This window comes from Panulirus ornatus, chromosome 38, assembly GCF_036320965.1.
Source record: "Panulirus ornatus isolate Po-2019 chromosome 38, ASM3632096v1, whole genome shotgun sequence".
Classification (NCBI taxonomy): domain Eukaryota; kingdom Metazoa; phylum Arthropoda; class Malacostraca; order Decapoda; family Palinuridae; genus Panulirus; species Panulirus ornatus.
Genome location: NC_092261.1, coordinates 7,884,193 through 7,884,498, shown reverse-complemented (window position 1 = coordinate 7,884,498; position 306 = coordinate 7,884,193).

The window sequence follows — 306 nt, the reverse complement described above, 5'->3', positions numbered from 1 at the left end:
GCAGCGTGACCTGTGTGTGTGTGTGTGTGTGTGTGTGTGTGTGTGTGTGTGTGTGTAGCGCAGGGCTGCCGATAGCGCAAATCACGATATCTTCCGAAACGCAAGATAATACGCCAGTTACTCTTGTGTTGTACTCTTACGCATTACGATCATTATGAGCCATTCGAGTCTGGAGTGATAGACTCCAGCCCTCACGTAAGAACGGTGATTACACCAGGTTGGCAGGTTACTTTTATCAGTTACCGTGGCGTTATCTTTGTTATCTGAGGTAGTTACTGTACGGAGATGTCGGCCCTTCCTCTTCAC